Source organism: Trichomycterus rosablanca, chromosome 6, assembly GCF_030014385.1.
Source record: "Trichomycterus rosablanca isolate fTriRos1 chromosome 6, fTriRos1.hap1, whole genome shotgun sequence".
NCBI classification, from domain to species: domain Eukaryota; kingdom Metazoa; phylum Chordata; class Actinopteri; order Siluriformes; family Trichomycteridae; genus Trichomycterus; species Trichomycterus rosablanca.
The window spans coordinates 50,129,209-50,157,033 of NC_085993.1; the positions used below are offsets into that span (position 1 = coordinate 50,129,209).

At 39.8% G+C, this 27,825-nt stretch overlaps 1 long non-coding RNA gene across 1 annotated transcript; it reads left to right on the forward strand.

Moving 5' to 3' along the window:
- Nucleotides 1-6,887: 6,887 nt before the first annotated feature.
- Nucleotides 6,888-14,022, forward strand: LOC134316684 (uncharacterized). Its single transcript, XR_010013120.1, has 3 exons — nt 6,888-7,949; nt 13,592-13,778; nt 13,867-14,022. It is a non-coding gene; the product is annotated as an uncharacterized LOC134316684 (long non-coding RNA).
- Nucleotides 14,023-27,825: the final 13,803 nt, after the last annotated feature.

Genomic DNA, 27,825 nt, shown 5'->3' on the forward strand with positions numbered 1-27,825 from the left:
ATTTTTTGTGAAGAATCAACAACAAGTGGGACACAATCGTGAAGTAGAACGAAATTTATTGGATATTTTAAACTTTTTTTAAAAATAAAAAACTAAAAAGTGGGGCGTGCAATATTATTCAGCCCCTTTACTTTCAGTGCAGCAAACTCACTCCAGAAGTTCAGTGAGGATCTCTGAATGATCCAATGTTGACCTAAATGACTGATGGTGATAAATAGAATCCACCTGTGTCTCCGTATAAATGCACCTGCTCTGTGACAGTCTCAGAGTTCTGTTTAAAGCGCAGAGAGCATCATGAAGACCAAGGAACACACCAGGCAGGTCCGAGATACTGTTTCCCAAGCTTTAAACATCTCAAGGAGCACAGTGCAAGCGATCATATTGAAATGGAAGGAGTATCAGACCACTGCAAATCTACCAAGACCCGGCCGTCCCTCTAAACTTTCAGCTCAAACAAGGAGAAGACTGATCAGAGATGCAGCCAAGAGGCCCATGATCACTCTGAATGAACTGCAGAGATCTACAGCTGAGGTGGGAGACTCTGTCCATAGGACACAATCAGTCGTACACTGCACAAATCTGGCCTTTATGGAAGAGTGGCAAGAAGAAAGCCATTTCTCAAAGATATCTATAAAAAGTCACCTGGGAGACACACCAAACATGTGGAAGAAGGTGCTCTGGTCAGATGAAACCAAAATCGAACTTTTTGGCCACAATGCAAAACGTTATGTTTGGCGTAAAAGCAACACAGCTCATCACCCTGAACACACCATCCCCACTGTCAAACATGGTGGTGGCAGCATCATGGTTTGGGCCTGCTTTTCTTCAGCAGGGACAGGGAAGATGGTTAAAATTGATGGGAAGATGGATGGAGCCAAATACAGGACCATTCTGGAAGAAAACCTGTTGCAGTCTGCAAAAGACCTGAGACTGGGACGGAGATTTATCTTCCAACAAGACAATGATCCAAAACATAAAGCAAAATCTACAATGGAATGGTTCACAAATAAACGTATCCAGGTGTTAGAATGGCCAAGTCAAAGTCCAGACCTGAATCCCATCGAGAATCTGTGGAAAGAGCTGAAAACTGCTGTTCACAAACGCTCTCCATCCAACCTCACTGAGCTCGAGCTGTTTTGCAAGGAAGAATGGGCAAAAATTTCTGTCTCTCGATGTGCAAAACTGATACAGAGACATACCCCAAGCGACTTGCAGCTGTAATCGCAGCAAAAGGTGGCGCTACAAAGTATTAACGCAAGGGGGCTGAATAATATTGCACGCCCCACTTTTCAGTTTTTTATTTCTAAAAAAAGTTTAAAATATCCAATAAATTTCGTTCCACTTCACGATTGTGTCCAACTTGTTGTTGATTCTTCACAAAAAATTACAATTTCATATCGTTATGTTTGAAGCCTGAAATGTGGCAAAAGGTTGAAAAGTTCAAGGGGGCTGAATACTTTTGCAAGGCACTGTATTCATCTATGGGGCAATTCAGTGTCTCCAATTAACCTGACTGCATGTCTTTGGATTGTGAAAGGAAAACGGAGCACCCGAAGGAAACCCACGCAGACATGGGGAGAACATGTAAACTCCACACAGAAAGGACCCGGATCGCCCCACCTGGGGATCGAACCCAGGACCTTCTTGCTGTGAGGCGACAAATAAATAAATAAATGAAAAAAATATTTTTCCATAGATAAATGAATAAATAAGTAGATAAATAGATGAATAAATAAAATATTTTATAGAGAAATAAATAACTAGATAAATAAATAAAATATTTTTCCATAGATAGATAGATAAATAAATAACTACAAGATAGATAGATAGATAGATAGATAGATAGATAGATAGACAGACAGACAGACAGACAGACAGACAGACAGATAGATAAATAAATAACTATATAGATAGATAGACAGATATATAGATAAATAAATAACTATATAGATAGATAGACAGATAGATAGATAGAGAGATAGATAAATAAATAACTAGATAGATAGATAGATAGATAGATAGATAGATAGATAGATAGACACATAAATAAAATATTTTCCCTGCTGTTTTCAATTAAATATCTTTAAAAATTATTTTATTGCTTTATTAACTTTTGTCATCTTCCATTATTTGTGGCATTTGTAACCCTAGTGGTTAAGGTACTGGACTAGTAATCAAGTTGCTGGTTTACGCCCCACCACTGCCAGCTTGCCACTGTTGGGACCTTGAGCAAGGCCCTTAACCCTCAACTGCTTACACAATGTACTATTACTGTAAGTCTGTAAGTTGCTTTGGAAGAAAATGTCTGCTAAATGCTTAAAATGTAAATTTGAATGTGGCTACGAACCTTGTGGCTAAAACACTAAAAGTTTGTAAACAATACGTACATAACAAAGCTAATTTATATAAGAAACGGTGCTCTGTGTCTTTACCACGGTGTGTAGGTGGGTGTATGGGTGTCAGGTTGTGTAAACGGTTGACAGGGTGGCTGATCGAGGATTAAATGGCGGTTTATTCACTGCAGGGAGAGTGATGCGCTGATTAGCACACCAGCCACAGTGCCAGTCGTGTGCTGCTGAATTAGCAGCATGTTTGAATGAGATAAAAGGGTCAGACTTACCCCCCTCGCCTCTCCTGCACATAATCCTACTACAGCTGTGAAAAGAACAGGCCTGTGCCGGCCACCCGCACCTTTACCTGCTTCTCTCACACACACTGGTCTGAACTGGACTCCAGATTCCACCCGCGCCCGTCTGTGAGCTGGTACCCCGACACTCACTGGGTTTGGTCTCACACATACACGACGGGCACCTAATTACTGCTGTTATTATTTCCTTACAAAACTCTGATATGAGACACCTGCAATTACTCCCCCTTTCCTCCTCAGCATCCCTCCATCCCTTCATTTCAAGCCAAAAAACACTTTAAAAGCAGAAAGAAATTCCCCCGGCGACCATCAATCAGCTGGGTGACGTTTTTATTTACTGTGGCAGTTCAGCTAATCGATGGGAAAAAAATATATATATAAAGCAATGAGGGGGGAAATTAGTAAATCACATCGAGCAAAATAAGTATCAAACAGAAACAATAAGAGTAAAATCACCTGTTTACAGAATTCAAAAATGACATTTAGTGTAAAACAATCTTTATACTATTACTAAATAATAAAACAAATAAATAAATAAATAAAATAATAAAAATAAATATTACAGTGTTATTAATTATAATAATAATAATAATAATAATAATAATTATTATTATTATTATTATTATTATTTGGTACTCAGGTGACACACTGATAAATTACACTAGTGTTAAATTCTCACTGGTGCTATCAGCCAGTCAGGCGTCTACATAAAGACATGATTTACTATGAATCATGTCTTTATCTCTGGGGGTGGTAATGGGGAGTGGGGGGTGATCTAGACCCCACAATGGATTGGCATCCTGTCAGGGATGTTTTATTGCATTGTGCCCAGTGATTCAGTATAAAGTAAGCAACATCATCATCATCAACAACAACAACAATGATAATAATAATAATAATAATAATAATAATAATAATAATAATAATAATGCTTGATCCTTCTATTTTTTGTTTCCTATTATTATTATTATTATTATTATTATTATTATTATTATCATTATTATTATTATTGTTATTATTATTATCATTATTATTATTATCGTTATTATTATTGTTATTATTATTATTATCATCGTTATTATTATTATTGTTATCATTATTATTGTTATTATTATTATTATCATTATTATTATTATTATCATCATCATTATTATTATCATCATCATCATTATTATTATGATATTATTATGGATATTATTATTTTTATTGTTATTATTATTATTATTACTATTATTATTGTTGTTATTATTATTATTATTATTGTTATTATAATTATCATTTTTATTTTTATTATTATTATCATTATTATTATTTGGTACTCAGGTGACACACTGGTGCTATCAGCCGGACAGGCATCTACATAGTGATGGGGAGTGAGGGGTGATCTACAGTAGAGTCCAAAATGGACTGGCATTCTGTCAGGGGTGTTTTATTGTATTGTGTCCAGTGATTTAGTGAAAACTGGACCCACCGTGAGCCTGACAAGGATAAAGCGGTAAAACATGAAGAAGAAATTATTATTATTATTATTATTATTATTATTATTATTATTATTATTATTATTATTATTATTATTATTATTATATGGTACTCAGGTGACACACTACTTAATTACAGCAAAATAAGTATCAAACAGAAACAATAAGAGTAAAATCACCTGTTTACAGAATTCAAAAATGACATTTAGTGTAAAACAATCTTTATACTATTACTAAATAATAAAACAAATAAATAAATAAATAAAATAATAAAAATAAATATTACAGTGTTATTAATTATAATAATAATAATAATAATAATAATTATTATTATTATTATTATTATTATTATTTGGTACTCAGGTGACACACTGATAAATTACACTAGTGTTAAATTCTCACTGGTGCTATCAGCCAGTCAGGCGTCTACATAAAGACATGATTTACTATGAATCATGTCTTTATCTCTGGGGGTGGTAATGGGGAGTGGGGGGTGATCTAGACCCCACAATGGATTGGCATCCTGTCAGGGATGTTTTATTGCATTGTGCCCAGTGATTCAGTATAAAGTCAAGTCAAGTCAAGTCAAGTCAACTTTATTTATAGAGCACTTTAAAAACAACAACAGCTGTGACAAAGTGCTGTACATAGATAATTATAAAACATAAAACAAACACTAGAAACAATGAGAAGTCTCATGCTGGATTGAAAGCCAAGGAATAAAAATGGGTTTTAAGACTAGTTTTAAAAATAGCCAGTGAAGAGGCCTGTCTAATATGGAGTGGTAGGTTGTTCCATAATTTAGGGGCAGCGATTGAAAAAGCTCTATCCCCTCTGAGCTTACGCTTTGACCTTGGTACCTCCAGGAGCAGCTGATCAGCTGACCTGAGGCACCGAGCAGAAGTGTGGGGATGGAGCAGTTCAGCGAGGTAAGGCGGGGCAAGTCCATTTAAAGATTTAAAAACAAACAACAGAATCTTAAAATGTACTCTGAAATGCACGGGCAGCCAATGGAGGGAGGCCAGAATGGGGGTTATATGCTCTCTCTTACGTGATCCCATTAAAAGTCGGGCCGCAGCATTTTGCACTAACTGGAGACGTTTGAGGGAGGACTGGCTGACTCCAAAATAAAGTGCATTACAGTAGTCCAGCCGAGATGTGATGAAGGCATGGATCACTGTTTGAAAGTGCTCATGTGAAAGGATTGACTTCACCTTTGCCAGCTGCCTCAAATGGAAAAAGCTGGATTTGACTACTGCACCAATTTGACGGTCCAATTTAAAATCACTGTCCATCTTAAAACCCAAGTTAGAGATTGTATGCTTCACATGCTGTGTCAAAGGGCCCAAATCAACAGGAGGGGCTTCACAGGAACCACTGGGACCAAACACCATCACTTCTGTTTTCTTTTCATTGAAATTCAGAAAATTTAAGGCCATCCAGGCTTTAATGTCATTAAGACATAACAGAAGTGGCTTAATAGAGAAAGCATCTTTCTTCTTCAGCGGGACATATATCTGACTGTCATCAGCGTAGCAATGAAATGAGATGCCATGCTTTCTCAAAATGGAGCCCAGTGGAAGCAGATAAAGTGAGAAGAGGAGGGGTCCTAAAATTGAGCCCTGTGGAACCCCATACGGCAGGGGAGCTGGGGAGGAGTCTGAACCAGCAAAACTCACACACAAAGTTCTGTCCGTCAGATAGGACCTAAACCATTCCAAAGCACTACCACAAATGCCCACTAGGTGCTGCAACCGGGAGACTAAAATGTTATGATCTACCGTGTCAAAAGCCGCGGTTAGATCCAACAGGACAAGGATCACATGGTCACCAGAATCATTGGCCAGGAGGATGTCATTGAAAACCCTAAGCAACGCTGACTCTGTGCTGTGCAGGGTTTTAAAACCAGACTGAAAGACCTCCAGGATATTATGCTCATCCAGAAAAACTTTCAGCTGAGCATAAACAACTTTCTCCAAGATCTTTGAAATAAAGGGCAGCTTGGAAATAGGCCTATAATTAGCCAATACCGTGTGGTCAAGGCCAGGTTTCTTAAGCAGGGGTTGCACTACAGCATGTTTAAAACTCACAGGAACAACACCAGAGGATAGACTCCTGTTAATAATGGCCAGAACCTGTTGCCCTATACTATGAAAAATCTCTTTAAAAAAGTGAGGAGGCATATCGTCACAGGGAGAACCAGAAGGCTTTAAATGGCCTACCACATCCTCCAAGTGCGACAGAGTCACCGGCTCAAAACTATCAAACACAGTCAGGCAAGGGACAGAGTCAGAGGGGTCGAAGGCAGAAGCTGTGGTATGAGCTCGTGCTGCGACAATCTTGTCAATAAAAAAGTGCAGAAAGTTATCACACATTTCAGGGGATGCTTCTGAACAGATGGGCTGAGGGGCCTTAAGAACAGAGTCAATGGTTTTAAATAACACCCGTGGATTATGACAATTTGCCATGATAATATTTGACAAATATTTTCTTTTGGCTTCTTTGATAGTGTTCTGGTAAGAACGCCAGCAATCTTTTAAGATTTGAAATGAAACCTGCAGCTTGTCCTTCTTCCATTTGCGCTCAGCTTTGCGACACTCCCGCTTTGCTGCACGAGTTCTGTCATTAAGCCAGGGCTCGGGTTTAACTTTCGGCTGTATGGTTCTTAATGGGGCCACTGAGTCCAGTATGGTTCTGCAAGAGACATCAAACCAGGAGCTGAGCTCCCCCGTATCAACAGAGGCTGAGTCAGGAGGGGGACAAAGCTGATCGAAAGCAGCAGAGAATTGACCAGCAGTGAGGGGGTTAACACTCCGACAAAGCCGAGCAGGAACGCAAGATTTAACTGCAGCACAGGATAAAACAACATCGAATAAAACAGGCATGTGATCAGAAAACCCACTGTCACAGATCTCTAAATTTGACACAGACAAACCATGAGAAAGAACAAGGTCTAAGGTATGACCATGTTCATGTGTGGGACCGGACACATACTGCACTAAATTAAAAGAGTCAATGATGTTTAAAAATTCCCTCACCAGCGGTTTATCAGGACAACATACATGAATGTTAAAATCCCCGACAATAAGGATGCGATCATAATTTGGCATAAGTCCAGCCAGGAAATCAGAAAAGTCATTCACAAAGTCCTTATTGTATTTAGGGGGTCGGTAGATGACAGCGCACAGCACCAGGTCAGCGCGACCCACCTCAAATAAGGTGACTTCAAAACTGGAGAAAGAAGATGATACAGCGTGCTGTTTACATTTAAAGTCATTTTTAAACACAGCCGCCGTTCCTCCTCCCCGGCCTGACGTCCGCGGTGAATTAAAATAATTACAGCCAGCCGGTAAAAGTTCAACAAGAGCGCTGTACTCACCGGCACCAATCCAAGTCTCAGTCACACAGAGAAAATCCAGGCTTCGGAAACAGAAGAAATCCTTTAGGATAAAAGTTTTATTTGCCAGTGATCTGGCATTCACCAAACCGATCCTGGCGGGAACTGGGGCCTGTGGTTTAGCGAATCTGGAAGCCCGGAGCAACGTCCTCAAATTACCTGGATTCACCCCACGCTGGCGGAGCCGAGGAGAGCAGGGGCGGCGGGGCCCGAAACCTTCATCCAAGTCGGTGACAGGTACCAGGGAGATGTCGATGGGCTCCAGAAAGCGCCGGGACACACTAAATGGAGGGGGTAATTCATGTCCTGTCCGGGAAATGGACGGAGAATTTGCCAGATAGACTTTCAGCTTCACTAACCGACCGGCACGTTTACCGCGGCGGCGACGGCGCTTCCGCCGGGGGATTAGAGCCGAGGCCCGGTACAGGTGAGTCGGAATATCCGATAGGAGCGGGGGCAGAGTGTTTTGTCTATCATAATTAAACACATTTAGATAGCTGACATTATGTCTAAGATCCAGGAGAGATTGGCGATCATACACCAGTAGAGACTTAATATGTGAGATGCCAAAGCTTAGCAACATTAACAACGCTAACCAAAGCGAGAGTAACAGACGGCCAGCCACACACACCGGCGCCATCATGTCACAGGCCACACAGACTAGTTAAAATAATTGAACTAACAGACACGCAATTAGCGCAGCAGATTTGCTTACCCAATACAGGAAAAAGATACAAATAAATAAAAATAAATAAAAGATAGTCCAGTTGGCGCGCAGATCCAGCCGGTGCGCAGATCCAACAGCGGCGGTGTCACCAGATCCAGCCGGTGCGCAGATCCAACAGCGGCGGTGTTAGTCACCAGATCCAGCCGGTGCGCAGATCCAACAGCGGCAGTGTCACCAGATCCAGCCGGTGCGCAGATCCAACAGCGGCGGTGTTAGTCACCAGATCCAGCCGGTGCGCAGATCCAACAGCGGCAGTGTCACCAGATCCAGCCGGTGCGCAGATCCAACAGCGGCAGTGTCACCAGATCCAGCCGGTGCGCAGATCCAACAGCGGCAGTGTCACCAGATCCAGCCGGTGCGCAGATCCAACAGCGGCGGTGTTAGTCACCAGATCCAGCCGGTGCGCAGATCCAACAGCGGCGGTGTTAGTCACCAGATCCAGCCGGTGCGCAGATCCAACAGCGGCGGTGTTAGTCACCAGATCCAGCCGGTGCGCAGATCCAACAGCGGCGGTGTTAGTCACCAGATCCAGCCGGCGCACAAAGTAATAAAAACTTAGTTTAAAATATTAAACTTTGGCAAAAATTGATTAAATAAAATTATAAAGTTAAAAACACACATTAAAGTAAGCAACATCATCATCATCAACAACAACAACAATGATAATAATAATAATAATAATAATAATAATAATAATAATAATGCTTGATCCTTCTATTTTTTGTTTCCTATTATTATTATTATTATTATTATTATTATTATTATCATTATTATTATTATTGTTATTATTATTATTATTATCATTATTATTATTATCGTTATTATTATTGTTATTATTATTATTATCATCGTTATTATTATTATTGTTATCATTATTATTGTTATTATTATTATTATCATTATTATTATTATTATCATCATCATTATTATTATCATCATCATCATTATTATTATGATATTATTATGGATATTATTATTTTTATTGTTATTATTATTATTATTACTATTATTATTGTTGTTATTATTATTATTATTATTGTTATTATAATTATCATTTTTATTTTTATTATTATTATCATTATTATTATTTGGTACTCAGGTGACACACTGGTGCTATCAGCCGGACAGGCATCTACATAGTGATGGGGAGTGAGGGGTGATCTACAGTAGAGTCCAAAATGGACTGGCATTCTGTCAGGGGTGTTTTATTGTATTGTGTCCAGTGATTTAGTGAAAACTGGACCCACCGTGAGCCTGACAAGGATAAAGCGGTAAAACATGAAGAAGAAATTATTATTATTATTATTATTATTATTATTATTATTATTATTATTATTATTATTATTATTATTATATGGTACTCAGGTGACACACTACTTAATTACAGTTGTAATAAATCCCCACTGGTGCTATCGGCCGGTCAGGCGTTTCCATAAAGACATGATTTGCTATGTTTTTTTTTTTTGTTTGATTGTTTTTTTGTGATCTAAACCCCACAATGGATTGCCGTCCTGTTGGGGGTGTTTGATTGCATTGTGCCCAGTAATTTAGAGAAAACTGGACCCACTGTTAACCTGACCAGGATAGCGATGGTAAAACATCAGGAAGAAATTATTATTATAATTATAATTATTATTATTATATTATTATTAGCTCATTTTGCCTCGTTTTAATAGATCAAGCTTCTGGTCATAGGCGACTGTGGCATCTTCTGAGATATTGTGCTTAACACTTCTCTGTTGGACCACTCTGGTTATTTCAGCCCACTATACGTTCCCTGTTCTCCCGGTATGAGCATGCTACTTTGACTAAAAGGATGGAAAGCGCACCATTTACGATGCGGCTATAGAAAACGATGAGACATTAGCCTCATTATTGTAATGGACTGTTTTCAGCATCATTGAGGAATGCTTTTCCTGCGCGTACTTCTCTTTAATCAGAACGTAAAGCACCGCCTCGGTCACACATGCATTACTTTTCCATATTCAGATACATTATTGTTTGGCGTCTGTGTTTAGCTGAGTCGGCAAATGAACTGAGATAGACCGAATAGCGGCGACGGCCAAGACGGTAGCACGATAGCATTAGCAAAATGTGCCCCCCCCCCTCCACCCCACTCTTTGCTTTGTATAATGGTGTTTTGCTTTGTCATGAGGGAGATTTAATTTTCTACAGGTTAAACATTATATTGCTGGCTACGAGCCGTTAAAGCGATTAAAGAGTCGTGTATTCCATCTGGAGGTGCTTTTTATTTTATATAAATACATTTTAATGTATCGATAATGTGAATTCTCTCAATATACCCTGTCAATATAAACCAACATAAAAATAAATTACGTAATATTGATAATTACATTAAAACCACCTCCTTGTTTCTACACTCACTGTCCATTTTATCAGCTCCACTTACCATATAGGAGCACTTTGTAGTTCTACAATTACTGACTGTAGTCCATCTGTTTCTCTGCATGCTTTGTTAGCCCCCTTTCACCCTGTTCTTCAATGGTCAGGACCACCACAGAGCAGGTATTATTTAGGTGGTGGATCATTCTCAGCACTGCAGTGACACTGACATGATGGTGTGTTAGTGTGTGTTGTGCTGGTATGAGTGGATAAGACATTGATGGAGTTTTTAAACACCTCACTGTCCCTGCTGGACTGAGAATAGTCCACCAACCAAATATATCCAGCCAACAGCGCCCCATGGGCAGCGTCCTGTGACCACTGATGAAGGTCTAGAAAATGACAGACTCAAACAGCAGCAATAGATGAGCATCTACAAGGTGGACCAACTAGGTAGGAGTGGACAGTGAGTGGACACGGTATTTAAAAACATCCACTCATACCAGCACAACACACACTAACACACCACCACCATGTCAGTGTCACTGCAGTGCTGAGAATGATCCACCACCTAAATAATACCTGCTCTGTGGTGGTCCTGTGGGGGTCCTGACCATTGAAGAACAGTATGAAAGGGGGCTAACAAAGCATGCAGAGAAACAGATGGACAACAGTCAGTAATTGTAGAACTACAAAGCGCCTTCTACTGTATATGGTAAGTGGAGCTGATAAAATGGACAGTGAGTGTAGAAACAAGGAGGTGGTTTTAATGTTATGGCTGATCGGTGTACATTGTAGTTAAATGAGCTGTGAATAAGAGTGATCTGATATACTGTCACAAGTCCTGAGTCATGAGGAATTTATTAAACAGGTCATTAAAATATAAATATGAATTAATTCAGAGTGAGAATGAACACACACAGCCGGATTAATTTAATTCTGTCTCCGCGGCCTCCGATCACTCGATCTGACCGCGTCGGTCCACCTTCTCGTCCCCTCAAGCTCTTCAGTCCGTCCTCTAGTTATCCAGATAGACAGAGGAATAAGCACTTTCCCCTTTGATTCGTTTAGGGAGCGTCTGCTAATATCATATCGATGATAATTTCTCTGTAATGCACCATTTGCACTAATTGTGATGCAGGGAGCGAGTAATGTTATCTGACGGGCCCTCGGATCCCCGGCCGGCCCTCACCGCTTAATTTCCTGATTGTCCCTGAGAGAGAGACGTGACAAGCTGGCCGTAAACAACTGTCAGTCTCCTCTTACGGAGCATGCACACACTTACTTAAGCACACACACACTTACACACACACACACACACACTTACACTCTTCATAGTAATGTTAATATGTAATAAAACAGATTAATGCTGTTAAAATGTGTCTATAAATATGAGTTCAGTTCTACTCAGTGTTAGGGCTGTGAAATCAATCTTACCCCACCCTTCTCTGCACTGACCCCAACACAGCGGGGTATACCCCCTTAACGCCATAGCCCAGGGCCGGCGGGTAATTACGGGAGCCCACCATATAAAACGCCTTCTCCTCTTTCATATTCTTCTTTAGTCATGGAGCTCGATGTGGTCTGGCCGGAGCTCTGCAATAGACTTCAAAGATTCTTTATATACAAAAAAATAAAAAACAGCTACTTAAAGTCAGTTATCATCTCTTTTTCACATTTCTTACATTGTGTGCCTTGTTTTTTATGAAGGTATAAAAGTTTAAATACTAAAATCTTATTTTTATCTAATGTTTCTTTCTTTCATTCTTTCTTTTTATTGTTGACTTTTATCAGTCTTTTATTTTTTCTTTCTTTTCTTTTACCTTTATCAGAGAAAGTGCTGTTTTTCTTTGTTTCTTTCTTTTTACTTTTTACTTTTATCAGTAAAAGTATTGTTTATTTTCTGTCTAATTTTTTTCTTTCTTTTTTTTCTTTTACTTTTATCAGTGCTGTTTTTCTTTCTTTCTTTCTTTGTTTTTTTTCTTCTTTCTTTCTTTCTTTCTTTCTTTCTTTCTTTCTTTCTTTCTTTCTTTCTTTCTTTTTTTCTTTTTACTTATCAGTAAAAGTATTGCTTATTTTCTGTCTTTTCGTTTTTTTCTTTTTTTCTTTCCTTCATTATCTTTTTCTTTGTGTTTAAATATAAAAACTGTTGGTTAAACTTTTGTTGTATATGAATAAAAACAGTTATTTAAAGTTTCTTTATAAATAAATAAAATAGCTAGTTAAATGTTTGTGCTGTTACATTTATAAAACATATGAAAAAGTTTGTTCTGACAAAGGTCCTGAAGAATATTGATTAATAATTATGATTATGATCTTTAAAAGTATTTATATTCCTTTCTTTCTTTTTTCTTTCTTTGTTTTTTATTTTACTTTTATCAGTAAATGTACTGTTCATATCTTTATTTTTCTTTATTTTTACTTATTTCTTTATTATTTATTTGATCAGTAAAAGTACAGTTTATATGTTTTTCATTCCTCCTTCCTTTTTTTTATTTTACTTTTATCAATAAATGTACTGTATACATTGTATAAATTTTACTTTATTTATTGCTGTTGTATTTTATCAGTAAAAGTACAGTTGTATTTGTTTTTATTTTCCTGTCTTTCTATCTTTCATTTTATTTTTTATTTTTTTTATTTATTTTTTTTATTAGTAAAATTAATGTTTATTTTATTTTTTAATTTACTTTTTATTTTTATATTTATTTCATTAGTAAAATTATTGTTTATTTATTTGTATATTCATTTTTGTTTTGCTTTTTTATTTATTAATCATTTTAGTTATGTCAGTAAAAATACTGTTTATTTAATTATTTTTATTTATTTTACTTTTATAAGAAAAAAGTAATATTTTTTTATTTTTTTATTTATTATTTTGCTAATTTACTATTAAATTTTTTATTATTTTACTTTTATCATTTTATATTTTCATTTTTATTTTACTTTTTTATTTAGTTTGTCAGAATGTGTGTGTGCTGAGGAAGCTCGTCTTTTAGGAAACACATGCAGGGTAAAGCATGAGGGTCCAGCAGAACCTCTGGAGGACCGGGTACATGAGGGAAACAACAGAAGCATCATCACCCCACGTGGAGGTCACAGGAAAACAAGCACAGCCAGCAGGATGCAGCACGTTGGTTTGCCGATCAGTGCAGATTAAAAACACAAACTAATAAATCATGTCAGGTAGAAGCTTCTAATCGCTAAAATACTGGAGAACCAGGAGCTTCATCTCTCATACTGCTCATACTGTACGTCTGTTTACTTCTTTTAGGATCCACATTTCTAAGAACTGATTTGGTGTGAGATGCTAAAGACCCCCGACTTTCACAGGCTTGGAATACATGAACCCAACTGCAGGATGATTAAAAAAGGTAGAACAATTCTGTGGCCACTTGAAAAAAAGGAAGAAACTAATAATAAAATACAAAAAAGATCAAAGTAATAAAGTATTAAAAATAAAACCAGATTAAAATCTCCAGCCTGGAGCAGGGAGAACTCTGTGGTTACATGTGCCAGCTGTTCAATCCACCACTGTGTCTAAAAAAGACTAACAATAGGGAACTCAGTACAAACTAGCAGTGGCTGTAAAAAGTGTAAAAAGAAAGAGGAACATCCACTCCACCGACTGACGGCATCCGGCGTGGATTTCTGTGTGGGTTCTGCTGAAAGGGGTTCCATCACACCTCTTGTACATTTACATTTGCAGAAGACGCTTTTATCCAAGGCAACTTACGATTTTGACTGAACACAATTTTAGAAACTGAGGATTAAAGGTCTTGCTCAAGGGTCCAACATGGTAACCTGGCAGTGATTGTGCTGGATCTACCTTAACCACTGAGCTACCACTGCCTCTTGGGGCATTGCACTGGCTCATTCAAGGCAGTTTCATTGTGATGGCAAAAAGGCTGAAACCAAAATGGCCTGCAAGGATTTGGCAACCAGGCTAAGATTTAAAGGGACTTCTCCAGCTACATTTTACTTTTATCAGTAAAACCCTTTATTTCCTTCCTTCCTTTTCTTATTTTACTGTTATCACTGAAAGCATTGCTTATCTTCTGTCTTTTTAATTTTACTTTTATCAGTAAAAGTACTGTTTCTTTCTTTCTTTTATCAGTAAAAGTATTGTTTATTTTTTTTTATTTATTTATTTATTTATTTATTTTTTTAATTATCTATTTTTTCCCACTTTTTCCCCAAATGTTTTATCCCCATTCTAATTGTGTCCAGTTACCCTGATTGCTCCTCTATACTGATTCGATCCCTTTGCCGCTGACTGAGGATGCCACTCAACTGACTTGTGCCCCCTCCGGCACACAATCAGTACAGCCTGCATTTTTCACCCACACGAGCCGAGTTCATACACCGAGAGACACTGCGCACGGAGGGTCACACCCCCCTCAATGTTATTCCTCAGCCCTGTGCAGGCGCCGTCAGTCAACCAGCAGGGGCCGCAGTTGTACCAGTTATGAGGACCTATGATCCGACTCTACCACTAAGCCCCTGAACAACAGCCAAACGTTGTTCATACTGCCGCCCAACCCAGTCGGAAAGGCGGAGCTGAGTTTCGATACGATGTACTGTATCTAGAAACCCAACTCTGGTGCGCTAGCGTACTTTACCGCTGCGCCACCTGAGCGGCGCTTATTCTTTCTTTTTTACTTTTACCAGAAAAGGTACTGTTTATTTTCTTTCTTTCTTTCTTTCTTTCTTTTTTTCTCTTTCTTTCTTTCTTTCTTTCTTTCTTTCTTTCTTTCTTTCTTTCTTTCTTTCTTTCTTTCTTTCTTTCTTTCTTTCTTTCTTTCTTTCTTTCTTTCTTTCTTAAAATAATTGTTTATTTTCTTTTCTTTCTCTCTTTTTACTTTAATCAGTAAAAGTGTTGTTTTTCTCTTTCTTTTTTATTTTTTTATTTGTACTGTTATCAGTTAAAGTATTTTTTATTTTCTCCTTCTTTGTTTCTTTCTTTGTTTCTTTCTTTTTACTTTTATCAGTAAAGGTATTGTTTATTTTTTTCTTTCTTTCTTTTCTTGTACTTGTATCAGTGGAAGTGCTGTTTTTCTTTCTTTCTTATTTTACTTTTATCAGAAAAAGTATTGTTTTTTTCTTTCTTTCTTTTTTATTTTACTTTTATCAGTAAAAGTAGTTTATTTTCTCTTTCCTTCTTTTTTATTTTATTTTATTCTACTTTTATCAGTAAAAATACTGTTTATTTTTTTCTTTCTTTCTTTTATGTGCGCTTCTATTGCCTTGTGCCAGCCATTAATGGCATGTCAGGTGGGCATGATTCTTTAATCTGTAGCTACACAAGGGGGCCTGTTACAAAATCCACACAATAATGTTTCATGTTCATACTGATGATTAGAATATAAACACATTAAAATAACACTGAGTTCTGTGTTATAAACTGAGTTCTGTGGTTTGAAGTTTTACAATGAGTGAGAATTCTTTAAAAAAACCAAATCATATCACACACACACACACACACACACACACACACAAAGCTGTTTTCTTGTTAATCAATACCGCTCATAGATTGTCAGTAGCAGGCAGGCTTGGAGAACAGGGAAGATTTGCATATATATAGAGGTTGAGGGTAGCCATGCGCTTTAAGGATGATCAGATATGCTAACCTCAGCATCCTACACACCAATCAATGTGTGTGTGTGTGTGTGTGTGTGTGTGTGTGTGAACCACTGAGTATAAACTAACATGATAAACATCTTGATCTATCACAGCGCTCTTACACTACGTCAAAAAGCAAGAGGGACGAACGTTCTGAGCTTCTCGTAATGCCGTAGATAATGTTTTCCTGGAAGATCAGAAATGAAGAGTGAGCTTAGCCTGTACACACCTGTATAATGACGTACCTGCTTCTGTGTTGGATACCAGAGGGCCCAATTAACACCGCACTACCTGAACGTGTCCTTAGAAAGAACAAACGCACCCAAGAGAGAATAAACAGGTTAGAAAGGGCGTGGAAGAGAAAGATGGTCTCTGTCTGTACAGTATAGTAAAGTAAAATACCCTGCCTCACTTTTCACCACAGGACATCCGAGGCATGTCACACACTTGTACTGTTTGAAGAAGATATACTTTATTTGTCATATATACATATACAGGTGTACAGTACAATAAAATTATTTCTTCGCATATCTCAGCTTGTTTGCAAGCTGGGGTCAGAGCGCAGGGTCAGCCATCGTACGGCGCCCCTGGAGCAGACAGGGTTAAAGGTCTTGCTCAGGGACCCAACAGTGGCTGCATAGCAGAGTCTGGATTTGAACCAATCTTCTGGTTGATAGCCCAAAGCTCTACCCACTAGGCTACCACTGTCCACAGGAAGTAAAACAACTACTTGATTACCAAGTGAGCTGCCTTGCTGTCCACTACCTGATCAGCTGCCTCGGTAGAGAGGGTTCTAATAAGACATCCAACTCATAAGACAGATAATTTAGACACACTACTTAGACAGCTATTACAATTTTACATTTGAAAAGAACTCTGTTGGTTGCTCCACATTCCGTTCATCCGCCATGTTTGTTGTTTTTTGTGAGAAAAGTCGTGCCGCATTGAATGCTGGGATTGCCAAGCATCGAATGTAGACATGCCTTCTTCTCAGGAGTGTGTAAGATGTTGGCTTGCTCACTGGGGCTTTTTGGACCTGGTATCTTTAAAGTTCCTTTGAAACCATTTGTGTCCATTTTAATTAAAGTTTAAGTAAAAAGAATAAAAAGTATAAAGGCCATTTGAGAACATATTAAAAGCTCTTACTGCAGGAAGAAAATGGATGAACACGCTGTCCAAAAGAGAGCCTCCAAGAACGTCAGAATAACTTGTACCTAAAAGTACAACAAATATAACGAGCACTTAAAAATAATAACTCTCTTATGTGACTTTCATATAATGACTTTCAACTTAGAGTCTATTTTAAATAAAATCTTTAATCTTAAATCTTTGGGATTTTTGACCCTTTTTACTTTTGAATCCAGTTCAAAAGCAGTTGTAGCCGAGTGGTTAGGGTCCTGGACTAGTAAGCAGAAGGTCGCTGGTTTAAGCCCCACCCCTGCCAGGTTGCCACTGTTGGACCCTTGAGCAAGGCCCTTAACCTTCGATTGCTAAGACTATAAACAGTCACAGTACTGTAAGTCACTTTGGATAAAAGCGTCCGCTAAATGCAAAAAATTTAAATGAATTCAAGCTTGGGAGCATCAATGACAACAAATACCCAATCTTTAAAAGTACTAAGTAAAATGAAATAAAATACTCTTACATTGACTTATGATTTAAAAATAAGGCAGCGTGTCGATGACTAAGCACATCATGATGATCAAACACGTGAACATCCAGTCCGATACCCTCGTCCCGTCACTAGTCGCTAACTAGCACGGCCTGCGCTGAGTCGATTTGTCGACGCTAGGCTTGTGTAGCATGACCGTGGCCCCTGACAACTTTGCTTAACGTCTCTGTTACATTGTTCCGCTCAGGTTTGATAACACTTAACACACTCCAGTTGTTTCAGTACAGCTTTAATTAAGCCGGATCAGAGCCGAGGCTAACCTCCCCGCCGTGCTTTACAGCTCTCTCCGGGTCCGTGCTGCACTTTGTCTGAGTCGATAACCGCCCTAGACGGAGCTAATGCAACTTTTACTGGTGCGGCTTTATCGGGGGTTTGTTTAGTACGTATGGGAGCACTCTATCAAAGCGTAAAATAACGTATGCACGTTTATACGAAATGCTTACCGCTAAGAGCTGATAGCAGCCGTGCTGTTTTAAATATTTATTTTAAAAAGGAGCATTAAAGGACATTATGGCTAAAGAATGGAGCTCAGAAAGAAAATGTATCTCACTTAAATACTCTCTTGATTTTTATTAGAACTACTAATGGGTTCAGGTATAAAACAGTCATTTACTTCTACTGATATGTAAATAAAACACAGAATAACTGACCACTTTACCTTTAATCACAGGTACATCTGCCCATTATTCTGATTATTATATCATCTGTCTGTCTGTCTGTCTGTCTGTCTGTCTGTCTGTCTGTCTGTCTGTCTGTCTGTCTATCTATCTATCTATCTATCTATCTATCTATCTATCTATCTATCTATCTATCTATCTATCTATCTATCTATCTATCTATCTATCTATCTATCTATCTATCTATCTATCTATCTATCTATCTATCTACAGTGGGGCCAAAAAGTATTTAGTCAGCCACTGATTGTGCAAGTTCTCCTACTTAGAAAGATGAGAGAGGTCTGTAATTTTCATCATAGCTACACTTCAACTATGAGAGACAAAATGAGAAAAAAAAATTTATTTGTAAATTATGGTGGAAAATAAGTATTTGGTCAATAACAAAAGTTCAACTCAATACTTTGTAACATGACCTTTGTTGGCAATGACAGAGGTCAAACGTTTCCTGTAAGTTTTCACCAGGTTTGCACACACTGTAGCTGGTATTTTGGCCCATTCCTCCATGCAGATCTCCTCTAGAGCAGTGATGTTTTGGGGCTGTCGCTGGGCAACACGGACTCCACAAATTTTCTATGGGGTTGAGGTCTGGAGACTGGCTAGGCCACTCCAGGACCTTGAAATGCTTTTTACGGAGCCACTCCTTTGTTGCCCGAACGGTGTGTTTGGGATCATTGTCATGCTGGAAGACCCAGCCACGTTCCATCTTCAATGCTCTCACTGATGGAAGGAGGTTTTGGCTTAAAATCTCACGATACATGGCCCCGTTCATTCTTCCCTTAACACGGATCAGTCGTCCTGTCCCCTTTGCAGAAAAACAGCCCCAAAGCATGATGTTTCCACCCCCATGCTTCACAGTAGGTATGGTGTGCTTGGGTTTTTCTTCTTCCTCCAAACACGACGAGTTGAGTTTTTACCAAAAAGTTCCATTTTGGTTTCATCTGACCACATGATATTCTCCCAATCCTCTTCTGGATCATCCATATGCTCTCTGGCAAACTTCAGACGGGCCTGAACATGTACTGGCTTAAGCAGGGGGACACGCCTGGCACTGCAGGATTTGAGTCCCTCTCGGCGTAGTGTGTATACTGATGGTAGCCTTTGTTACTTTGGTCCCAGCTCTCTGCAGGTCATTCATCAGGTCCCTCCGTGTAGTTCTGGGATTTTTGCTCACCGTTCTCATGATCATTTTGACCCCACGGGATGAGATCTTGACCCCAAGGGAGATTATCAATGGTCTTGTATGTCTTCCATTTTCTTACAATTGTTCCCACAGTTGATTTATTCACACCAACCTGCTTGCCTATTGTAGATTCACTCTTCCCAGCCTGGTGCAGGTCTACAATTTTCTTCCTGGTGTCCTTCGACAGCTCTTTGGTCTTGGCCATGGTTGAGTTTGGAGTCTGACTGTTTGAGGCTGTGGACAGGTGTCTTTTATACAGATAACGAGTTCAAACAGGTGCCATTAATACAGGTAACGAGTGGAGGACAGAAGAGCTTCTTAAAGAAGAAGTTACAGGTCTGTGAGAGCCAGAAATCTTGCTTGTTTGTGGGTGACCAAATACTTATTTTCCACCATAATTTACAAATAAATTCTTTAAAAATCCTACAATGTGATTTCCCTGATTTTTTTTTCTCATTTTGTCTCTCATAGTTGAAGTGTAGCTATGATGAAAATTACAGACCTCTCTCATCTTTCTAAGTAGGAGAACCTGCACAATCAGTGGCTGACTAAATACTTTTTGACCCCACTGTATCTATTTGTTTGCCTGTCTGTCTGTCTATGTCTATCTATCTATCTCTCTGTCTGTCTGTCTCTCTCTCTTTGTCTGTCTGTTTATCTATCTAATCTGTCTGTCTATCTGTCCATTTGTTTGTCTATCTATCTGTCTGTCCATCTATCTAATTTGTCTGTCTGTATGTCTGTTTATCTATCTGGCTGGCTGGCTGTCTATCTATATATCTGTCTGTCTGTCTATCTATCATCTATCTTTCTATTTGTATATCTATCTATCTGTCTGTTGGTCTGTCTGTCTATATATCTACCTGTCTATCTATTTGTCTGTCTGTCTATCTATCTGTCTGTCTGTCTGTCTGTCTATCCTCTTACCTAAATTTGGCGTCCTATTGGAAGAGGCCAAACCCTTCAGAATGAATGCAGGACATGAACGGGTGTAACTACCATTAGCCACAACAGTCCCCTGTTGTACCAGTTTTTCAGACTCATTCATAGACCAACAGCCGATCCAAACTGGAGTTCTGTCCAAAAATCAATTAAGCCTATAAGAGAACAAGGAAAATCCAAACAGACAGAAAGTGGAAGTTAGGATAGAACCCAGAGTCCTGGAGCTACGTGGCGTCGTATTGTGCAGTAGTCAAGTGGAGCTTTTTACGTTTAAACATACCCGAGTCTCATAAATCCTCTCGTCCATTCAACCTCCCGCTCACCTCAGCAACACCGGCTCAGATATGTAGCATTATCACATGTCAGCTTAATGATCTTAATATAAAGACACTCTTAATCAATTTAAATCACATGTTTCCCATCTTACTCCATATTTCCCATCATGCCCTGATTAATGTTAATTCTATCATGTCTCTTTTGGCTCGATAAATCCGCCTCCTACTCAAAATCGAGTTGTTACCGATCGTAGCCGGCCGCTGAGTTCCTCCTCCCTCCTTTCGTCTCGTCCTGTATGGAGTCATAATGCCGTTTGTCATAATTAAATGCAGCGGTCAATTAACGAAGTGGCCAGGATAGTAATTAGTGAGCATTTGATGGGAGCTGTAGGTTAAGAAGCCCATGTCGGAGGGGCGCGGCAAGGATGAAACACTGATACTGTATTTACTCAAACACTCACATGTCTTTGTCTTTCTTTTGTCTGTCTGTCTATCTATCTGTCTGTCTGTCTGTCTGTCTATATATCTGTATGTCTGTCTATCTTTTTGTCTATCATCTATCTGTCTGTCTGTCTATCTTTTTTGTCTGTCTGTCTGTCTCTCTAGCTGTCTGTCTGTCTATTTTTTGTCTGTATGTCTATATCTGTCTGTCTGTCTATATATACATCTGTCTCTCTGTATGTCTGTCTATCTTTTTTGTCTGTCTGTCTATCTGTCTGTCTGTCTGTCTGTCTAACTTTCTGTCTGTCTTTCACACACACACAACAGACTGATATACAGCGGTACTTTAAAACTCGACGTCAGTTGATCCTGGGAGTGGCGTCAAGTTTTAAAGACGTTGAGTTTCGAGGTATTTCTATCCATAAGGATGTTTGGGAAATCTGTTAATGTGTTCCATGGTCCCATGGAACTGCAGATATTTTAGTCTCATGTAAAATAATGAGGTTGTTTGTGACACTTAAACACTGAAAATAACACAAATATAATATAAAAACACTGGAATACAATAAAAGCCGCACTTTAGTTTTATTTCTTTATTGTTTTTGATGCTTAAAGGTACAAATTTCTTCACAAAGTACACCGAGTTTTAAAGATTTCAAGTTTAGGGGACGTTGAGTTACAAGGTACCAGTGTGTTTGAATGCCAGTATTGGTTTCACAGTATTTGTTTAAGCTCGACACACTCCTGTATAAGTCGCGTTTCATTCATCCATCGTCTGTTTTTACCATCGCTTTATCCTGGTCAGGGTCATGGTGGACCTCATTTATTGAATGAAAAGGCAGGTAAGACCTTGGATAGGTCACTAGTACACACACACACACACACACACACACACACACACACACACATAAACACTTAGGGCAATTTTGTAGCTCCAGATGGCCTGACTGCACGTCTTTGAACTTTCGTTTTTGGACCCGGATTTAGCGGACGCTTTTAAAGAGACTTACAATTACAGTTATGACTGATACAGTTTAAGCATTTTAAGGGGTTGGGAGCCTTGCTTAGGGGCCCAACAGTGGCAGATTGGCATATTAAATATGTGAAAATAGAGATGTGGTGGATTGAAGTTCAAATATGGAGAAAGATCCTCTATCTGTCTGTCTGTCTGTCTGTCTGTCTGTCTGTCTGTCTGTCTGTCTGTCTGTCTATCTATCTATCTATCTATCTATCTATCTATCTATCTATCTATCTATCTATCTATCTATTACTGGCAACCTTATGATTACTAGTTCAGTACGTTAACCACTGAGCTCCCACACTGCTCAGGGAGAACTCACACGAACACAGGGAGAACATGCAAACTCCACACAGAAAGGACCCTGCCTGCCCGTCCGAGCAATCAAACTCAGAGCCCTTCTTGTGGGCGCTCAGGTGGCGCCGGATATTCCTACGGTTCGAAACTCGCCATTGCCACCAGTCGGCTGGGCGCTATCTAGCAGGCATAAATGGCAGTGCCTGCAGCAGACACGGTTCTGCTAGGGCGGGTTGACCGGACTATGTGGGTGGGGTCTTCAAAGGCTGTGTAAGGACCCTGATTAGCAGATAGAGAGGCACCTGTGCAGAATGCATGGGTGAAAAAGGGTTCCACTAAGGGCTGCATGTGGGTCGGAGGAGGCGTGAGCGGCAATATACCCACCTCGAATGCAATCAGGGATCCACCAGCAGGGGAAGACAGATTGACTACGATAAATTGGGAGAAAATGAGAGAAAATGCAGAAATAAATTTTGCAGTGAGGTACCGTACCCATAGCTCAAGAAAATATCCCGTTAAAAATCTACACAATCTGTGTTCCAATGTACACAGTCAAGAAATTAATATTGTTTTTATTCTTCCTGATTTTCATTCTAATTCATACTTCTATTTTTCTATCCCTTCATTTTCTTCGCTCCATTCCATTTGTATCTGCGCTTCATGGTTTTAAATGCACTGAAAATGCTCGACCACAAGGTCAAGTTGGCAGTCAGAATAAAAACTGCTTGGCACAGCAAGCCAGTGACTTAGAAAAGTTTACCAAGTTTCTTCCTTTATTCCTCAGACTCTCTCTGTCTCTCTCTCTCTCTCTCTCTCTCTCTCTCTCTCTCTCTCTCTCTCTCTCTCTCTCTCTCTCTCTATGTCTCTCTCTCTCTCTCTCTCTCTCTCTCTCTCTCTCTCTCTCTCTCTGGTCCTTCTTCCCTTCCTCTCCCGATCCTCTTCCTCTCCCTTGAAATTTCTTTGAGAAGATTATCCGCAGGTAAGCTTGTTACCATTTCAATCCTGCGTCAGCAGCTCTTCCTTTCGCACTGACCAGTGTGTGTGTGTGTGTGTGTGTGTGTGTGTGAGCACAGGTCAGTCAGAATTGGGTATAAGTGTGTGTGGCGGGGTGAAGAAAGCCACGCTACAATAACGTGGCATGACGACATCATAAGGCAGCGCAAATGACTGAGCGAGATGGTTTGGGTGAGGAATTGAGTAAAATAGGGGGGAGGGGGAGGGGGGGGGGGGTTAGGGGGGTAGAAGGGTGGGGAATGGAGGAATGGTGGGGTTGGAGATGAGGGGATTTAGGAATAGAGGCCTGTGAGGATGGATGGTGGGGTGTAGGATGTATTTGGGTGCAGGGATAGCCAAACAGCAGGGGAGGAGTGGAGAAAGATCCTCTATCCAGCTATCTGTCCGTCCATCCGTCTGTCTGTCCATCCATCTGTCTGTTTGTCTATCTGTCAGTCTGTTTGTCTGTCTATCTTTCCAACTATTTGTCTGTCTGTCTGTTTATCTGTCTGTCTGTCTGCCTGTCTGTCTATCTGTCTTTCTGTCTGTCTGCCTATCTGTCTGTCTGCCTGTCTGTCTATCTGTCTGCCTACCTGACTGTTCATCTGTCTGTTTCTTTGACTGTCTGTACATCTATCTATCTCTCTCTGCATGCCTATCTACAGTGTATCACAAAAGTGAGTACACCCCTCACATTTCTGCAAATATTTCATTATATCTTTTCATGGGACAACACTATAGACATGAAACTTGGATATAACTTAGAGTAGTCAGTGTACAACTTGTATAGCAGTGTAGATTTACTGTCTTCTGAAAATAACTCAACACACAGCCATTAATGTCTAAATGGCTGGCAACATAAGTGAGTACACCCCACAGTGAACATGTCCAAATTGTGCCCAAAGTGTCAATATTTTGTGTGAACACCATTATCATCACTGCCTTAACCCTCCTGGGCATGGAATTCACCAGAGCTGCACAGGTTGCTACTGGAATCCTCTTCCACTCCTCCATGATGACATCACGGAGCTGGTGGATGTTAGACACCTTGAACTCCTCCACCTTCCACTTGAGGATGCGCCACAGGTGCTCAATTGGGTTTAGTCCATCACCTTTACCTTCAGCTTCCTCAGCAAGGCAGTTGTCATCTTGGAGGTTGTGTTTGGGGTCGTTATCCTGTTGGAAAACTGCCATGAGGCCCAGTTTTCGAAGGGAGGGGATCATGCTCTGTTTCAGAATGTCACAGTACATGTTGGAATTCATGTTTCCCTCAATGAACTGCAGCTCCCCAGTGCCAGCAACACTCATGCAGCCCAAGACCATGATGCTACCACCACCATGCTTGACTGTAGGCAAGATACAGTTGTCTTGGTACTTCTCACCAGGGCGCCGCCACACATGCTGGACACCATCTGAGCCAAACAAGTTTATCTTGGTCTCGTCAGACCACAGGGCATTCCAGTAATCCATGTTCTTGGACTGCTTGTCTTCAGCAAACTGTTTGCGGGCTTTCTTGTGCGTCAGCTTCCTTCTGGGATGACGACCATGCAGACCGAGTTGATGCAGTGTGCGGCGTATGGTCTGAGCACTGACAGGCTGACCTCCCACGTCTTCAACCTCTGCAGCAATGCTGGCAGCACTCATGTGTCTATTTTTTAAAGCCAACCTCTGGATATGACGCCGAACACGTGGACTCAACTTCTTTGGTCGACCCTGGCGAAGCCTGTTCCGAGTGGAACCTGTCCTGGAAAACCGCTGTATGACCTTGGCCACCATGCTGTAGCTCAGTTTCAGGGTGTTAGCAATCTTCTTATAGCCCAGGCCATCTTTGTGGAGAGCAACAATTCTATTTCTCACATCCTCAGAGAGTTCTTTGTCATGAGGTGCCATGTTGAATATCCAGTGGCCAGTATGAGAGAATTGTACCCAAAACACCAAATTTAACAGCCCTGCTCCCCATTTACACCTGGGACCTTGACACATGACACCAGGGAGGGACAACGACACATTTGGGCACAATTTGGACATGTTCACTGTGGGGTGTACTCACTTATGTTGCCAGCTATTTAGACATTAATGGCTGTGTGTTGAGTTATTTTCAGAAGACAGTAAATCTACACTGCTATACAAGCTGTACACTGACAACTCTAAGTTATATCCAAGTTTCATGTCTATAGTGTTGTCCCATGAAAAGATATAATGAAATATTTGCAGAAATGTGAGGGGTGTACTCACTTTTGTGATACACTGTATCTATCTGTCTGTCTGTCTGTCTGTCTGTCTGTCTGTCTGTCTGTCTGTCTGTCTGTCTGTCTATCTATCTATCTATCTATCTATCTATCTATCTATCTATCTATCTATCTATCTATCTATCATCTGTCTGTCTATCTATCCACATATACAGTATATGTCTATCTATCTATCTATCTATCTATCTATCTATCTATCTATCTATCTATCTATCTATCTATCTATCTATCTATCATCTATTCAACTAATTGTCTGTCTATCTACCTATCTGTCTGTCTGTCCATCCATTTATCTATTTTTTTTCAGCCAATCAGAAAGCAGGAATTTCCACAGCAGTGGTATAAATGTACAGTAAGTGTTAGACAGTAAGAACAGAAAACCTGAGCTGGAGTAAAGAACACAGTTGTGACAGAGCAGTGAACTTTCCCTTAAATTTTTAGTGTTAATGATAAACAAACAGCTACAACAGGTGAGAAAATAACAATCCTGGGCTTTACTTACATTTACATGTTAACGTGCATATGCATGTGCTGGGAACCGGGTGCTAGTGGAACCCCCGCTGGTGGATCAGCATAGGGGTGCTGAAACCATTTAGTTTTATTGTTTGTGGTAAAACATTACAAATAAAAGCTAGACAGCAAGTGAAGGATCATATATATATCAGTAGATTAAATAAACATCTGTGTATGTAGGTTGTATCATGTTAATATGTCTGTCATAAACATCTGCATGCACCAGTTTGTGTTTAAAGTACCCCACACTGTAAGATTACTGATTACAAGATTACAATCACTGAAAAGACGTGATCAGGTGTGTGGTGTGTGACAGCCTCGGGTGGGTGTGGCAGCAACGATGAGAGAAAGATACGTTTTAATTGGCCACAACTGAACTGGGGCCAAACAGTCCAGTGCCTTAACCGTTGATCTACCACAGCATGACAGGATGGTCAATTCAAGCAACAAATCCAAAAGCCAGGGTCTGTCATGGTATGGGGTGTGTCAGTGCTCTTGGTAAAGGTCATTTACACTCTGTGATGCAGCATTAATGCGGAAAAGTACATTGAGATCTTAGAGCAACATGTGCTGCCTTCAAAACGGCGTCTTTTCCAGGGACGTCCAGCATTTTTCAACAAGACGATGCAAATCCACCTGGTGCACACATTACAAGGGCATGGCTGCGGAGGACGAGGGTACGGGTACTGGACTGGCCTGCCTGCAGTCCTGACCTGTCCCCAATAGAGAACGTGTGGAGAATTTTGAAACAACGACGACCCTTCGTACTGTTACACATCTTAAGACGTGTTTGCAGGAAGAACGAGACAAAATAAAAGCTGAAACACTAAATCACTCGGTCTCCTCGGTGCCAAAACGTCTTTTAAGTGGTGAAAAGGAACGGCGACATTACAAAGTGGTAAATGCTTTACTGTCCCAACTTTTTTTGGAATGTGTTGCCGGAGTGAAATGCAGGAATGGATGTTTATTAATAAATGAAATGAAGTTGAGCAGATAAAACATGAAACATCTCAGGTTCATCCTGTCTTCATACTGTCCCAAGTTTTTCTGATTTGGGGTTGTAGATATCGTCACCTTATCCACTTAATTATTCATGTTTTTTCCCTTCAATTGGTCTGTTTAATGGTTTTGAATTACACCACAGTCACACCCATGTACTTTATAATCAGAAGTCAGTGACATGTTCTCTGTGGTAAAAATAAAAGCTGTTTATTAGCTCTGGTGTGTCTATGTGACACCAGGCCTTGTCTATCTTCCACTTATCTTTATTTCCTGTTTGGAAGAACAAGCACGCCTGGGAGAAGAAAAAATCCCATGGTGCATTTATGCTGACCACAACAAATAGATTAACGAG